Source organism: Vitis riparia, chromosome 4, assembly GCF_004353265.1.
Source record: "Vitis riparia cultivar Riparia Gloire de Montpellier isolate 1030 chromosome 4, EGFV_Vit.rip_1.0, whole genome shotgun sequence".
Taxonomy (NCBI): domain Eukaryota; kingdom Viridiplantae; phylum Streptophyta; class Magnoliopsida; order Vitales; family Vitaceae; genus Vitis; species Vitis riparia.
Window position 1 is genome coordinate 9,910,752 of NC_048434.1, and position 17,327 is coordinate 9,928,078.

The following is a 17,327-nucleotide window of genomic DNA, read 5'->3' on the forward strand; positions in this document are numbered from 1 at the left end:
TCGCCTCATATATCAAAGTTTGTGTGTTAGCATTAAATATAAATAGGAGATTTATTGGAAAGGGTGATCTATTTTGATAACTCTTAGGGAGGACAATGCCGACTTGAATACGAAAAATGCCCTTCAACTAAAAGCTTTTAAAATTCAAAGCATTTAAAACACCACTTTTTACTATAACATTTATGGTACATAAACCCCATATTTATTATAATTAAGTACAATTATGTTTTGGGTCCAGTTGGGCCCAAAAATTAACATCTGGTCCATATAACTTACATAATTAATAGAAATGATATAAGATGTTAAGAGATCAATATACCCTTCAAATTTCCATATATTACCTTTTAAGAATATAAAATAGTGATTGACTAAAATACTCAATGACCTTTCACATAAGTTTTTTAAAAATTTGAATTTTGACAATTTGGATTTTAACAATTTTCACACCACTATTCATGCAACCATAATAATTATATTTTAACAATTTGGATTTTTCATTGTTTTTAATTTTTTTAAATAATTAAAAATCAACATTATTTTCTATTTTCTATTTTAAATTATAAATAAAGAAAAATTATGTTCAAAAACTATTTTAAAAAATACTTTCTAAAAAAATGGTAATATGATTTATATTTTTTATATTTTCTTTTTGAAATAACATTTAATTAAAACATAAAAACTATTTTAAAAAATAAAAATTTAAAACCTTGTTTAGTACTATTTTTTATATGAAAATAATACAAAGAATTAAATTTTATTCATTTTTATCCATTTTTATTTTTTTCCATTAGTTATTTTAATAAAAAAAATAAAAATATATAGTATGTTGATAATTAAACAAAGGAATTGGTTAATTATGTGTTTTTTGTGTGACTATCTTTTACATGAAAAATAATTAAATAACTAAATTATATATATTTATTACTCTTTTTAATTTTATTTTCTTTATTTATTTTTTGTCTAATAGAAAATTTTAATATATTCATAATTAACAAAGTAATAGATTAATTGTGCACATTTTGATCTATTAAAATAAATTACTTTCTATTTTAAATAAATAAAATGAAATAAGTAAATAAATTTGGGGTTATTTATATTTTTTAACAAATCTTATATTAATATTTTTTGTGGTTAAATAATTTTTTTATTATTTTTTTCTTTAATTCCAAAAATAAAATGAAATAAATAAATAAATTTGGTATTTTCTAACTGATCTTATATTCATATTTCTTATGGTTAAATAAATTTTTTATTCTTTTTTCTTTATTTCCAAAAATAAAAAGAAAGAAAGAAATAAACTTGACTTAAATAATAGTTTTTAAGTAATTTCTTTGTCTTATTTTTAATTATATTTTGCATTGAAAATAAAATAAAATAAGGGTTTATTTGTTTTAATTATTTTAAATGTCAAACTATTGGGAACATAGTTTACACATGTATGTGAATATAATTTATGTATATATATGAAATTTATACCATTATACAAGCTTATCACACTAATTGTACAAGGAGTGTACAAGAAAAGAAAAAGTTAGAAATGAGTAATACTTAATAGGGAATAGAAAAGGGAAAAAAAACACAAAAAAATTGAATTTCACACTCACTATGTGCCTATGTAAGGATTAAGGGGTATTTTAGAGATTAATGAAGGACAATATCATTCTTTTCAATTTTCAGACTTTCTTTAGATGTTGGGCTTAATTATGTAAGATATATGGATCAGATCTTAATTTTTGGGCCCAAAACACAATTCTCCCTTATAATTATTGACATTCAAATTTTAAATAAAAAATTTGAGTTTAATCCTTACCATGATTACATATAATGATAGTATAATTTGTTATTTAAATTTACTATTAAAAACAAAAATACTTCTAAAAAATATTTTTAAAATAACATTTAATATGTTTTTTTTTTTGCATTTTTTATTTTTATAAGAAAAAAGCAAGTTTCATAATTATATAATAAAAATGATCATTTTTTCATATATATATATATATATATATATATATTCTAATTTTAAATTGAGAAATTATGTTTTTATATTAAATTCATGGAAGATAGACTATTTAATTTTTCATTCTGATTATTTAAAAAGAATAAGAAAATGATGGAGAATTTTTAATTGTTTTTTATTTTTTATAATAAAATAATTTTTAAAAATTTATATGATTTTTTTTATATTTTTTTCCTTTGCATAATATTTTTTTTTCTTTAATTTTCATATATAAAATTTTCGTTTTTTTTTCCTCAATACATTGAGTGGATGATGTTAATACATATGATATGTTAAATATTAATGAGGTATAAAAAGTTATCTCTAAGATTATTACTTTTATTATAAAATACAAGTACGATAAAAATATGTTATAATTATAATATAAATACACTTACATCATAATAAAACCTTATTAGGAAAATTTTAAACTTTTTTTTATAAAAGTGATAGTTTTGTATGATCATACCATATTTCATGACATATTTATATTATGAATCACTTTTTAAACCAAATGAAATACTAATTTGAATTCATGAGACTTGTGGTTTTTTATTTATTATTTATTATTATTATTTATTTATATATATATATATATATATATATACAAAAATTATTAAATAATTTCAATGTGCTGGGTGAATGATGTTAATATATTGATAATGATGTGTTAATACCAATTGGGTATGAATAAGCATTTTTAAAATTATTACTTTTGTAATGAAATATAAGTATGACATAAATGCATTATACTTACAATACAAATACACTAGCATTACAATATATTACAATATAATTTAATTTAATTTATTTTTGTTTAATTTTTTTCATGTGCTATATTACCCAATGAATAGTTGTGTGTTATTCTATTGAATAATTGTATGTTATTCAATTGAATATTTGTATATTAGGCTCATAAAGCTTTTAATTGTATGCTACATATATAAAATGATAATAACCTTAGGAGGTGTTTTTTTTATTTTTGAGATATTGAAAATTATGTTTTTTAGCAGATTCTCTAAAAAAATCTCAATTTTAATTTAATTTAATTATGAGTGTTATGAGTGTATTTCAAATAATTTAAAGAATAAAAAAATGATAAATTTATTAAATATATCATATTGATGTGATAATATAAAATAATTTATAATTAATACAAAATAATAAACTAATTTAATAATGCACAGTTTATTAGATTATTTTTATGAAAATTCTAACATTCAATTGGATTTATCATTTCAAAGTCCATTCAAGTAAATACTAAAATTATCTTTATCTTTTAACTTTTATAAAAAAAAAAAATTATTCTACAGCCAATTATTGTTCAAAAGTGAAACAATTTTTTGGGATATGAGATTATACTATTGATTAGCTATATTTATCATCATGTGTGGGCCCCACATTATTGGCAATCTCAAAATTATTTATAGATAATAGAGAAAATAGATTTAAGGGTAAAATTATCCTCTAAAATTTTTTGAGATAAGTGACCCTTCCTAATAATTATTACATCCAACCTACCCTATCTAGTAATTCTCCCAATATAAAATGCTTTTATATCAAACTTTGTGTGCTAGCATTACATATAAATTGTGACATTTCTATCCGATGAGAAAAAGTTTTGTTTCTTGTCTAATACCTTTCTTACCTTTTATATATATTACCTTTTATATATATATATATATTCCTTTTAACCTTGTAAACACATTTAAAAGTTGTGAAGATTTCTTGGATCAAAGTAGGCTATATCTTTATAGTTTGGAGCAAGTCATTTCAAATGATATCGTATCCAATCCAATATGATTAGGTCTTTAAATATATTTTTTTAAAATTCTCCTTTTTACACAATTCCAATTTATTGAATATTTTATCTTAAAATTTTTTTCAAAGAAATTTATTTTCATCAAATTACTAATTTGCTTAAACCTTTTTGATAATGTCCTTTAATGATAAATTATTTCTTATGAAAATTTCTAAAATATTTATTTTCCACATTGAAAACTCTAATGTGATAAGAAAACTTTCAATCTATGAGATTTTGAAATTTTGAGACTTGTCCAATTAGGAAAGATTTAATTCTTCAAAGATTGCCAAAAATAAATTTAAGGAAAATGTTTTAAATCCTTAAGAACAAATATAGAAAAAGGATCTTTAGCTTTAAAATTCAAAATTTCTCGTAATATATCTATATTTTTTATTCCCACACCTTTCCAATTTAATAAATGTTTTTAAATATAAAATTTTATTTTTAGTTCATTCCATTAAAATTACCAAAAGCATAATTTTTAGCAATACTCTTAATGATAACTTATTTATCATGAAAATTTCCAAAATTATTTATTATTCCAATTAAGAATTAGTATAATAAGAAAATTTTCAAAACTTTAAAAAATAAAAACCTAAAGAGCACTTTATATAAAAAGGAAAAATTTTATTCTACAAGGATTCTCATAAAAACAATTTTAAAGATAATATTTTAGAATCCTTTAGAATAATTTTCAAAAGAAAACTTTGTTATTTTAATTTTATTTGCGCAAAATTTATTTTCTTAATGTACACTACTTTAAAATTTAATAAATAATATCTATTAAAGTCCAATTTTCAAGAAAATTATTTTCAAATAGATTACTAAAAATTCACAGTATATGCAACACATACCATATATATAAAGCATAAAAAATGGGAAAAGGAAAATAAAAAAATAATCTTCCATAGCTTTCGAAATATTGTCACACATTTTGATAATCAAAATTTGGAATTTTAAAAATCCAAATTTTGTAAAAGAACTCTTACAACCAAAATTTAGGTTATAAATAATAATAAAAACCCTAAAAAAACCCTAAACCGCCAAGTTTTCACTTGCAGCATTGGAAGGAGAGCTTGAAAGAACTTGTAGTACTAGAAGCAACTTGTAGCACTAGAAGCAACTTGCAATGCTAGAAGAAGCACTCAAGTCTTTAAATGCTGGAAGATTAGGAATGAACACTCAAGTCTTTGAATGTTGGAAGGAGTGTTGGAAGATCATTGGAAAGCCATGAAAGGTCACTTGAGTGCCCTTGAGAAGGGGTTCTTCATGCTTTTTGACCACTTTTCCACTGAAAAGCTTTACCCCTTGAAGGTTGGTTTCTCACCATGAATGTGTATGAATACTTGAAACTTTCAATATATTTTCTTGGGTCACCATAAATAGATAAAAAACCAATTTTTATAATGAATGAAAAATCTTATGCTCTTTAAAACTGGAGCTTACAATCCATCTATGAATTAAAAATCAATTACTACATTGGAAATAAAAATCCTATACTCCTTATGGAGTGAACAATCCGTCTAAGGGATCAAAAGGAAAACACCACATCTATCCATATTCATACACATGAACATCTATTCATCCTTAAGGGGCATGAGCTGAAAAAAATTTCCTGCAAAAAAGAGCACACCCAAGAAAGGTTCTAGCATGGTTTTTCCCTAACCTAGGGTTTTGATACAAGTTTTTGGTATCTTTAGATTACTCTATTCCAAGCCTTGGATCATTGGTGTTATACGACACTATTCTAGGGATACTTGATCTAAGCATAATGAAAACTTTAAAGCATAAAACCTTAGATCTTAGATTTATGTGCTCAGAATAATATATCTACAATTTGGATGTTTGTAAATCAATTTCTCTCAGTAAAGATATGCTATATGTGTTGTGAGAGTTTAGCTAGGTTGGCAATTTCAGACAAAATTCCTAAGTGTCCCCTAACTCGGTTTACCAATCCCTATTCGGACTACTTGACTTTGAAGACTAAGACTTTGCTAAGAGGCTGAGGTATGTAGTTGGGTGTGTGGTGATTGAATGTGAATCAACCCTATTTTTCATCTTTAAATGAGTTAAGAAAGCTGGGAGAAATAGTTTTTGGTGCAAGGTTTTTATTCCCCTGTTTTTGGATTGATCCAGGTGCAGGGGCAGATCGATCCAACTAACTTGTGTTTAAGATCAAATTTTAGCCATTAGATTAAGGGTTTCTTTTTACACTTTAAATACAAACTTCTCTCATTTTCTGGGCAAAGACTGCAACAACCATGGAGAAAGTTGCAGTCACTCCATGTGTTCTTCATTTTCTCATCTCTTTTCCTAATTTGGGGGGTTTTTGGTTGCAAAGAAAATCCATTTTTCTTAATTTTTTCTAAACTAGTTTTTAATGGATTTTATTGAGCAATAAATGGGTTGATTCATTCCTTCATTCATATCTCAATTTCTCGTTCTATTTGGATTTGGGTACAAACCCATTTTCTTTTTGTGTGGATTCAAGAAGAGGTCAAGTTGAGCTTGGTGTGGACTCCAAGTGTGCTTTGGAAGATGAAGGTGAGAAGCTGAAAGTGAAGGTACTAGTAAAGTGGTCCAGGAAGGATTGGTTGGCTTGAGCTAGGTAAAACCTTGTACTCAGTTTTTATTCTTCATAGCAGAGTTTTTCAATCAGTGATAGGGTCGTGGTTTTTGATTTCTTCAGAAGTTTTCCTTGTTAAAAATATGGTGTTAATTGTCTCTTTCTCTCACTCTACACTTTGATTTATTTTATGTTTTTGATATCATTGATTACTTGGACATACATGTTGAATAGAAGAAATATGAGGTGATATAAGTTTGGTGATCCATGGAATATCCTTAATAATTTTTCTGCTTATTTTGGTCAATGGTATTATGGAGTAAATTGATATGAGTTGAGGAGATAATTGTTTTTTTGATTTATTTTTGAGGATTATTGAAGCATTTGCATGTGTATTACATTTATAAATTGTTGGGAGAGTGTTGGTGCATACATTCTTGCTTGTGGATGTTATGCTTTGTTGAAAAGTTGTTGGAATAGAAGTTTCTTGACATTGAGAAAGTCTAAGGTTAGGTAATCTTTATTGGGAGAATTTTTATATTGTTCTACAACACTTATTCACCCACCCCTCTAGGTATAGTCCATTATTGAGATTCACCTATTCAATTGGTATCAAAATAGGGTTTTTTTTTTTTTTTTAAAAAAAAAAAAAATCATTTTTGGTCTTGAATCTCAATCATGGAACCTCATAAAGAGAGAGCTTTCATTGGAGACCACCATTTTTAACCAGTGAAAATTATTCTCATTGGAAAGTGAGAATGCAATATTTTCTCAAAATGCAAAATGAAAAAGTTTAGAACGCTGTTGAATTTGGTTGGTCTCCACCTAAGGTCTTGGATAAATAAGGTAGACCAACTAGTGTTATCAAGCCTAAGTTGGAATGGGATAGAGGTGATAATGAAGCTAGTGAGAACAATGCTAGAGCCATGTATTCCATCTTTAATGCCATTATCACGGATGAACTCCATAGTATAGCCACATGTACTTCGGCTAAGGAGGCTTAGGATATCCTCCAAGTGACTCATGAAGGCAATAATGCTGTGAAAGTGTCCAAACTTCAAATGTTGACCTCTAGGTTTGAGACAATTAGGATGGAAGATCAGCAGAACTTTGGAGAGTTTCATGCAAAACTTATGGACATTGTGAATTCTTGCTTTAGTCTAAGTGAGCCCATCACTAATTCCAAAGTGGTTAGAAAAATTCTAAGATCTCTTCTAGAGAGATTTAGAGCAAAAGTCACCGCCATTGAAGAATCCAAGGATATGGATTCCATGAAAGTGGATGAACTTGTAGGTTCACTTCAAACCTTTGAAATGACTCTTAGATCACCTAGGAAATCAAAAGGCATTGCCTTGAATGCCATTAAAGAGGAGTCCTTAGGTTCCGAAGGTGAGGGTGATGAGAAAATTTCAGATGGAGAAGTTGCTAGATTTGCTAGAAAATTCAAAAAATACATGAAATTCAGGAAATATAAGAAGAAGTCCAAGAAAGATGCTAAAAAAATGGAATAATTCAATGGGAAAATCAAATGTAAAAGACAAAAAGAAAGACAAGAGTGTCAAAAAGGACCTTGAGGTTGAGTGCTTCAAGTGTGAGGGAAATGGACACTATGCCACTGAATGTCCCTCAAAGAAAAAATGAAAGAAAGCCATGCAAGTCACTTGGAGTGACATAGAATCATGTCAATCAACTGAAAAAGAATCCAATGCCAGTGAGGAATGCACTAATTTCACAGCCTTTATGGCAAGTGTCATTAATGAACCACTTAAAAAGAGGCTCTTAGTGAGTCTTGTGAGTCAAGTGACTCCAATGGTGATGAGATGAGTTTTGACTCTGCATATGAGACATTGTACAAGGAGTGCTTAAGTCTCAAACAGGAACAAGTTGAGTGGAAGACATCTAAAAGGAGTTTAATTAATGAGATTAAAACTCTAAAGGGAGAGAAAAAGTCTTTGCTAGATAAAATTGCCTATCTTGAGGGTGAACACTTTGACATGAAGAAAATGTGTGATGAATTGAAGAGTGAAAATCAAGTGTTTGAGAATGAGTTGAGTCTTAGGAAAGAAGAGTCACATCTTAACTCTAAAAGACTTAGTGATTTGATCAATTAAGGGAGAAAATCATTTGATAAAAGAGGCTTAGGTTTTGTTGATGAAACCACCACTCCAAGTAGTGGTAAAACAATTTTTGTCAAGCCTTATGAAGGAGTGGTCCCTAAGAAAAATCCTCTTGAACTGAAACTTCATTGCACTCATTACACTAAAATGGGACACACCGTTGATAGATGTTTGCTAGGATGTTTGAGAGTTTCCAAAGAAAGTTGACCAACCTAATGAATGAATCATTCACTTTGAGAAATAGGTTGTTACAAGAAGGAAAGAGAGTGTTCAAGAGGAATTCAAATGTCCCTCATCATAGTGGCTTCCAAGGAAGCACTTCAAATGGAATGACCAAAGTCACAAATGTAAAACGAATATGGGTGAAAAAGAATGAACTTAATTGCCTTGTTGTTCAGACTACACTTAGAGCTAGTGAGTCACATTCATGGTACTTTGATAGTGGTTGTTCACGTCATATGACAGGTAATAGATCATTCTTCACTAATTTCACTAAATTTGATGGAGGAAATATGACTTTTGGTGATAACAATGTTGCTAGTGTGAAAGGGAAAGACACAATTTGTGCTCCCAGGATCCCTAACCTTGAAGAGGTCTTATATGTGGAAGGATTGAAAGCTAACTTGATTAGCATTAGTCAAATATGTGACAAGAAGTTCAATGTTCAATTTTCACAAAATTTATGTAAAGGGTTTGATTTGAATGGAAATTGTGTGATGATTGGTTTGAGAACTTATGATAATTGCTATGTCGTTTGTCAAAATCCTTATATTTCTTCTTCTTCTTATTCCATTGTGTGTGGTAGTTCAAAACTTGAATCAATCAATCTGTGGCATCGTAGGTTGGGTCATTTAAACTATCGTGACTTGATGAAGGTCGCTAATAATGAAGTCATCAAAGAGATTCCTAAGCTTGGAAAACCCTCTAATCCTATTTGTGGTACTTGTCAAAAAGGAAAACAAACAAGGAGTACACATAAGAGAGTTGATGAGATTTTGACCACTAAACCTTTAGAACTCTTACATATGGACCTCATGGGATGAATGGGAATTAAGAGTTTAGGGGGAAAAAATATACTTTTTGGTGATGGTTGATGACTATTCTAGGTATACATGGGTTGCATTCCTAAGAGATAAGAGTGAGACATTCATAAATTTCAAGGACATTGTTTTTGAAATTAAAAATGAAAAAGGATATCCCATTGAAAGAATTAGGAGTGATAGGGGGAAAGAATTTGACAATTTTGATTTTCTAGAATTTTGTCATTCTCTAAGAATCAAACATGAGTTTTCTGTTCCTAGAACACCTTAACAAAATGGGGTAGTTGAGAGAAGGAATTGTGTCATTCAATGACCCAAACAATGCTAGAAATCCGACCAAGAGAGGTGCAAATTGACTTCTTGGAACATTATCTTGAATTTCTCTAGAAAAGAAGTGTCTTGAAAATGATTTTTTGCTTTATGGGTGGATATAGGTTTATAAGTGGAAAGAAATTAACATTCTCACTATTTTATGGTGTCATGAGTAAGTCTTCTTTGAGCTTAAGCTTTCTTGTTAGAGTGTTGATAATCATTTGTTTTTTACCTATTCATTTGATAAATTTGGAAGGTTCTTCAATTTTTTATGTTTATTGATTTTGTTTAAAGTTAAGCTCTTGGTAGCATTTTTGTTCAATATGAATCAATTTTAACTCATTGATTGAAAGATAAGTATGTCATCTTATTGTATCTCAGATTTGGTGGATCATTTTTTAGTTTTTGGAAAGCTTGTTGGTGTGTTTCTTGTGATTTTTCGTCAGTTTTTGTCTAAGTCATTTTTCAATAAGGCGTCGATCGATTTGCTGAATTTGTGGATCAATCCACTGTGTGCACAGTCTTATGACCTAGAGCCCTTAAATGAAATGTGGATCAATCCACTAAGATCGATACCACTTGGGTCCAACACTTAGAAATTTTTGTGAAAAGTTTCCTACAGTTAAGTTGCATCACTAAGAGCTCTTGAACGAAACCCAGATTGATCCACCAAGATCGATACCACTTATGCATGTGTGAAAAATTCCATTCTTGTCCTCATCTGGTTCAACTCATATATGATTTAATGAATTAGGGACATTTTCATGGCTTTCGTTCTAGAGAAGAGAACCTTTTTTCTCTGCATATCTTCACCGTCGTTTGTTAATTCTAGCCACTGTCGTCGAAAATCATCGTCGTCGGTGTTCTTTTCTGGTTATTCCCATTTCACTCCCATTGTCATTCAGCATAACTCATCCCTAGGTGTGTATAGTCAACACATCATGTTTCGTCTATTGTCGGTGTTTCTCATCTTGATCCAGCTATCTTGTTGTTTTTGGCTCCTGCTGTTGGCCTACGGTTCTCCACTATTTCTAGCAGGATCTTCATTCTATCTTGATCTGTTTAGCTCATTTTTCTTGTTTTTTGTTTGTCATCGGCCTGCATTTCATTTCTTTCTATCGGTATCTTCTCTGGTGTTAGTCGTCAGCCTATGCTTTAGCTTTTGTAGCTGATTGATTCCCTGTGTCTTCTCCATCATAGGATCTTTGGTCTAGTAGCCCTTGTTCTTATATGTATAGGCTTGTTCTTCCTCCATTGGTTTTGCTTGTTAGTTTTTGTGTGAGATTTTCTCATAGTAGGCTGTTTAAGTGGATTGTTTTATATCTAATGATGTTTCAACTTTGGTTGCTTGGTTCTTTGTATTTTTACTTAGAACTATGCCTCCAAAAGTTTGTGGGAGCAAAGCCCCTATTAAAGGTTCATCCTCTCGGACCTCAAAAGGTGCTTGAGATGAGAATTTACTCATCAATCCACCTGTCCAGTCTCCCAGTATCACTAAGGCTCCTGCAAAAACTTTCATTGATGGGATTTCTTTCAATGCTTTCCTGACAAAGTTTTATAGAGACTTGTACACCAAGGATTATCGTCAGAGGTCTCTTGTTCTTGAGAGACAACTTCATCTAGAATCATTTCTCAACACAATGATTCCAACACTATTTGTAGAACTAGGATGGCTTACTCTAGCAAGGTTCACTAGGACTGCTTGTGCTCCTATTGTTCGAATGTTTTATTCGAATATTATTGAACATGACTTAGATGAGTCCTACCTAAAGTCAAGTCTCTTTGGAATTGTTGTTAAAGTCACTCCAGAGGTGATTGCTAAAGTTTTAGGCATCCCATTGGTTGAAACACCCTCTGTGAGTTATTTGGAAATCACCTTTGAGCTGTTGGATAGAGTGTCTATTGACTTATGGGGAAATGTTTGAGGTCAGCTAGGCTCGATTGTACACTCTGGTAGCATATCTCGTCCTGCATGGGTGTTGGTGACTTTTCTAACATTCTCAATTTATCCTTCTTTTCATCGGGCAAATATTTGTAAGAAGGGTTGCATTCTCTTGTCCCGAATTCTTCATCGTGAACCTATCAACCTAGCATCTTGCATATTAGATGAGATGATTGTTCAAGGAGATCATTTCGTATCTAAGAAGAAGGTTCTTCCTTATGGCATTTTAATCACAAAAATTTTCCAAAGGGATGGAGTTGAATTTCCTATAAATTATTTCTTTCTTGAACCAATGGGTCCCATTGATGCCTCATCTTGGAATCAAATTCAGGGACAGATTAAGGGTGCCCTTGGTTCTAAGAAGAAGGTGTGTTGTAGTAGATCTAAGAGAAAATTTGGTGAAAGTGACTCAAATTCAGTTGTAGATTCCAGTGTCCTAGCTCAACTTTGTGCTAGGTTTGATGCATTGGATGAGAAAATGTCTACTCAATCCACCTTGTTATCTGAGCAGAATTCTCAACTCTAATCTCATATGGAGAGAGACTTCTGACTAATTGATGGACAAATGCTTTGCAACATGGATCAACTCCACACTCTTGAAGATTTTGTCCATAAGCATCTCTCTTAGCCATGTAGCGGCTAATTATTTTTTTTGGACAACTTTATTTTGATATCATGTTCATTTTGCTAGTCTTATATACTTTACTTATTTTGGACAGCTCTTTGTCGCATTCTAGGACAAAAAGGGGGAGACATTTTACACTTTACATGGATGGTGATATGACATGTAGTTGATCATGACAACTTCTTTGTGTTTTGTGCTTTGGATATTTGATATGTTGATCATGATCACCTTTTTGTGTATTTGTGGATATTGGACATGGTTTTGGACTCATGAATACATATTGACTATCTTTAGACAAGTGATCTTTGTGGATATATGTGGATATCTATGTGTCAATTAATTCGAAACTTGTGGAAACATCTTGGTAATATGTGTAGGTGTTACTAATGTTTTTCTTGAGATTTATTTGCAGGTATTGTAGTACCTTTGGTGAGGTTTTGAGTGAGTGGCCTTGAATGAGAGTTGGGTGGGGCTTACTTGTACTCATTTGTGTTGTAAAGGGTTTTGTCCCAAAATTGCCAAAGGGGGAGATTGTGAGTGTTTAGCTACGTTGGCAATTCCAGATAAAATTCCTAAGTGTCCTCTAACCCAGTTTACCAATCCCTCTTCAGACTACTTGACTTTGAAGACTAAGACTTTGCTAAGAGGCTGAGGTATGTAGCCGAGTGTGTGGTGATTGAATGTGAATCAACCCTATTTTTCATCTTTAAATGAGTTAAGAAAGCTGAGAGAAATAGTTTTTGGTGCAAGATTTTTATTCCCCTGTTTCTAGATTGATCCAAGTGTAGGGGCAGATCGATCCAACTAACTTGTGTTTAAGATCAAATTTCATCCATTAGATTAAAGGCTTCTTTTTACACTTTAAATACAAACTTCTCTCATTTTCTGGGCAAAGACTGTAACAACTGTGGAGAGAGTTGTAGTCACTCCATGTGTTCTTCATTTTCTCATATCTTTTCCTAATTTGGGGGTTTTTGGTTGCAAAGAAAATCCAATTCTCTTAATGTTTTCCAAACTAGTTTTTAATGGATTTTCTTGAGTAATAAATGGGTTTATTCATTCCTTCATTCATATCTCAATTTCTCGTTCTATTTGGATTTGGGTACAAACCCATTTTTTTCTTGTGTGGATTCAAGAAAATGACAAGATTGAGCTTGGTGTGGACTCCAAGTGTGCTCTGGAAGATGAAGGTGAGAAGTTGAAAGTGAAGGTACTAGTCAAGTGGTCTGGGAAGGATTGGTTGGCTTGAGCTAGGTAAAACCTTGTACTCGGTTTTTATTTTTCATAGTAGAGTTTTTCAATCGGTGGTAAGCTCGTGGTTTATGATCTCTTCGAAGGTTTTCCACGTTAAAAATTTGGTGTTAATTGTCTCTTTCTCTCACTTTACACGTTGATTTATTTTTGTTTTTGATATCATTGATTACTTGGGCATACATGTTGAATGGAAGAAATATAAGGTGATATAAGTGTGATGATCCATGGAATATCCTTAATAATTTTTCTGCTCATTTTGGTTAATGGTATCATGGAGTAAATTGATATGAGTTGAGGAGATAATTGTTCTTTTGATTTATTTTTGAGGATTACTGAAGCATTTGCATGTGTATTACATTTATAAATTGTTGGGAGAGTGTTGGTGCATACATTCTTACTTGTGGATGTTATGTTTTGTTAAAAAGTTGTTGGAAGAGAAGTTTCTTAACATTGAGAAAGTCTAAGGTTAGGTAATCTTTGTTGGGAGAATTTTTTAAATTGTTCTACAACACTTATTCACCCTCCCTTTAGGTGTAGTCCATTATTGAGATTCACCTTTTCATGCGTTATAGATCTTGCAAACCAGGAGCCTTCTGATTGATGGCTCTCCTTTAGAATCCAAGCATGCGAGGAGGTTTAGTTCTCTCAGAAGGTTGATGGCTAGGGCTCTCATTTCTAAAGGGAATAGGAAGACTAAACTTAAACCCTAACCCCTAAGGGCTGTTTATATATACTTCCAGTGGACTTAAGTGATTTGAGCCCATCTCAGGCTTGGATTGCATAATCTATCCCACTTGAATCCTAATTGATTAATTAGCCATATTAAGCTCTAATTAGTCAATGAACTCAGTCTAGCGAGACCATTTACAAGCTCTTATGCAACCTTGCATATCTACTAAAATGCCCTTATGCAAACATGTGATAAAGAATCCAAATACCTCTCAATAAATGTGTTATCAAGGAATATAAGCTTGAGCGAGGACCAATGGGACCCATAGAAAAATACTTGTTCTCATATAATCCAATTATGAAGTTGACAAACATCTCATTGCAAAGAGTTAACTATACTTTACTATCCTATAATATTAGATCGAGATAGAAAACTCGGTCTATGACCTACAAACAACTACGTGCAAGCTCCCTATGAACTGGTGTTCATAATCTAATAAGATGAATGCTATATCAACTTCTCAAAATTACCTCTACTATCCTTAATTTTCAAATCCTCATATTATGTGATCAACTGACATACTCTAACTCTCAAAAAGCATATGTTAAATTCTATTTAAAGAATTACTGCGACTATATATTTCATGATCGCATATCCTTAGGATCACCTAGCATGACACATTGTCTCAAACCCATGAGATATCATGGTCCTTGCCTTGCACCTATAGTCACTTGCCTTAATCAATAGTGATCCAAGCCTAAGGGAATGTATGAGCACCTAAGGGTTTCACCTGTAGGTCAAAGCTATTGAAGACCTCAACACTAGCTCAAGATTTTCTCATTGTTAAAAACTCATGCAATATAGTAGTTTGGTGAATCATGACTATTTGATAACTAATGTCGTGATTCACTAAAGGTCCTATTCAATGTGTAACCATACACGCTAGTACACTCATAATGGGAAATTCATTTCGATGACTAAGATAAATCCTCCATCTAGTTAGAAGGTAAAACACCATAGCTTTTGATGGATTACATAAGTTCATAAACCAACTGTGAACAAGTCATCAACTTGAAAGGAACCATGACTTGGATATTTCATGCAACTCTTAATGTTACTTAAGTCATTTACAATGCAAGTGATGTATGCTTGAATGATCAACATAGATAATGCATAAATATAGTAAAGAAGAACCATAATCATAATATAAATATTAATAAATTCGAATTTAGTGTTCCATCATGTCATGCTTTTAAGAGTTTTATCCTAACAAAAAGATTCATTCTTCCCAAAACCATTAACTAATTGAAGCAACATAACTTTTTAAAAGGCTAAACTAATCAAAACAAAAATAAAATTAACTAAATGATTAACCAAAAACATAGATCCATCAAAAGTCAGAAATTCTCAAAGCAAAGTTGGCCTAAGTGCCTAGGTTTATATCCCCCAATTTTTTTCCAATCAACATGGTTTTGGCCTTCTCACATTGCTATTATTTTATTTTTATTTTTATTACTAAATTTTATCTCTACTTTTCCTTTTATTATTTTCTCTTTTCTCTATTATTTTCTTTTTTTTTTCTTCCTTTTATCATTTTATTCTCTCACTCTACTCTTTTACTCATTTTCTTCGTCAATTCTGTTAGCATTTTATCTCAATTTTGCATAAAAATTCATCATATCTCGTCTCTTTCACAAATGTCTTGTTCATTAGTATTCTTTCTATTTTATATTCTCTATTTCTCTCTACTTTTGATGAGGGATGTGATTCAATAGAAGTGGCAAAGAAGATAATAAATGAGATGGACTCAAATACATTTAGGCCTCATTTTGAAGTTGACACATGAATACACAACTAGGGTAAACAATAAGGTGCTAAGCAACAACAGATCATGGATATGTCTTAAGAGTAAAGAAAAAATCACTTTCAATTATGTAGTGGAATGAATAGACCAAGATAGGAAAAACATATGGCAACATCTAAGCTTAGGTTGGTATGAAATGAAAGATAAAGAGGTTGAAATACAAATATGATGGAGGAAAGCATGTGGTTTTCGTTAGTGGTTCCATTTGAAAGGGAAATAGTGACCAAATGATGCAAAAATAAAGGGTTTTGAATGAAGAATCATGGATTGAAGTACATAAAAGAATCTAGATTGAACCTTGATACACAATGAAAGGCACCACATGAAGAAATACGAGTTTTGGCTTGAAGATTAAGTTGTTGCAAAAGGAAGATATAGAAAGACAAAAAAAAAAAAAAAAAAAAAAGTAGAGAGAGGGTTTTTTTTTTTTTTTTTTTTTTTTTTTTTTTTTTTTTTTTTTAGAGTTTTACAAGGGTCTCTATAAAGATTATAAAATAAAGAAGACTTTACGTTGTTAAGTGGTTTGGATTTTTTGGGAGAGAGTAGTGAGGTTTTCTTGTTGAAGAAAAGTTATATTTAAGGCGGCTAGGAGATTCATTCTCTTTTAGCTAGGGTTTGAAGGGTTTTATCTTTAATATTTTTCTTTTTTAAGAAACACTAGAGGGTTTTGAAACCTTTTTCCATAGGGCTTTGTAAGACCTGTGTATTATGAAGATAAAAATAACCATTGACAAACAAGTCTTCCTCGTTGAACAAGTTAGTCACTACAAAAAATGTGAGATTTAATGACAAATTTTTTTGTTTACAACTAAAATTTTGTTACTAATTATGAATCTTACATTATGAAAGAGGAATTTGTCATAAAATATTTTACCATCAAGTTTTCTTTACAAAACTACTTTTTTTAGTGCAAAAAAATGCCACTTCAACCACATAATAGGAAATTTTTTGACAACGAAATACATATATTTATGATGAAATTATTTGTCACTAATTTTAAATTTTCAATAATGAATAATTTTTCATTAATGATAAAATACACATATTTATGATGAAGTTATTTTTCACTAATTTTCAACTTCTAGTGATGAATACTTTTATTACCAAATCATCAAACATTTTTCGCAAAATATATTT